Source organism: Octopus bimaculoides, chromosome 14 (genome assembly GCF_001194135.2).
Source record: "Octopus bimaculoides isolate UCB-OBI-ISO-001 chromosome 14, ASM119413v2, whole genome shotgun sequence".
NCBI lineage: Eukaryota > Metazoa > Mollusca > Cephalopoda > Octopoda > Octopodidae > Octopus > Octopus bimaculoides.
Genome location: NC_068994.1, coordinates 16,896,387 through 16,897,814, shown reverse-complemented (window position 1 = coordinate 16,897,814; position 1,428 = coordinate 16,896,387).

Here is a 1,428-nt window from a genome sequence, read left to right as displayed (position 1 = left end):
TTTTACTGAACCGCTATGTTACGGGGACGTAAACACACCAGCATCAGTTGTCAAGCGATGTTGGAGGGACAAACACAGACACACAAACACACACACACATATATATATATATATATATATATACGACGGGCTTCTTTCAGTTTCCGTCTACCAAATCCACTCACAAGGCTTTGGTCGGCCCGAGGCCAGTGTGCAGGCTTGAACAAGGTTTTCTTTTTCTTTATGTAAGACCAGTAGCTGTCTCCCTGTATACAAGTCTCTCCTTCCCATACCATTAATGTTGTCCAAGGGAAAGGCAAGGGGCTGATACAGTCTGACACTAGGGTCATCACAGGCATTGCCATCAGAAAAATAAACATGGTGGGATAGTCTCAAAAGACATCTCAACTGGCACTCAAACAATTTTGTCAATGCATTGGCTTGGCCTGGACTGGTATGAAGGAGAAGTGAAGTTGACTTCAGCGTGCTTGGAGCTGGAACAAAACAGTAATGAAAGGGGTCCATAGAGAAAAAAAAAAAAGGTGAGGGCGTTGAGAAGCATTGTACCAAAGTTACAAGGCCAGAAATTTTGTACTGGTGATTACATCGATCCCAGTACTTAGATGGTACTTATATCATCGACCTCAATGTACAAAGTCAGAAATTTTGGAGGTAAGGCTTAGTCGATTATAGCAACTCCCAATATGTATAGAACTTTGTTTTATCAACCCCAGAAGGATGACAGGCAAAGTTGAACTTAAGTAGAATCTGAACTAAGAACGTCCATAAATGATCGTAATCAAATACTGCAAGACATTTTGTCCAATACAAAAACGATTCAACCAATTTAATTGTGTTTGTTTGTGTGTGTGTGTGTGTGTGTGTTTAATTTATTTTTTATACAACAATCAATTAGATCGAAGTCAGTACTTGACAGGCATTTTACTCTATCGACCCTGGAAGAAAGAAAGACAACATCGACTTCGGCACAAACAAAAGAGACTCAATTAATCCACTACAGGACCTTTTGTGCGTTACGCTACCAATTTTGTCAATTTAATTTAGCGCCACCACGAGGACAACGAAAAAGACATTGATAAGACAAGTTTAAAACACTAATAATAATTACAAAATAACAAAACTTACAGTAAACTAAAATTTGGTTTATCCATCATTCTTTTGTTAGGTGGAAATTAAAAGTCTTGAGGGAATTATTGTTTTGCTTTTTTTGTTGTTGTTTTTGTTGCTTTAATTTCAGATTAATAAGATATAAAATAAATAACGGTGCAGTCGGTTGCTAGAGGATACCTCATCCATGGTAACAGTTGCTAGGTATTTACACGTGAGAATGGTATGTTTTGTTTTCATTCGGACACTTTGCAGTGATAAGCGACGAAAATGTGTGGTGAGACGCAAAGCGGGAGTTTTATGTACATATATATATATATA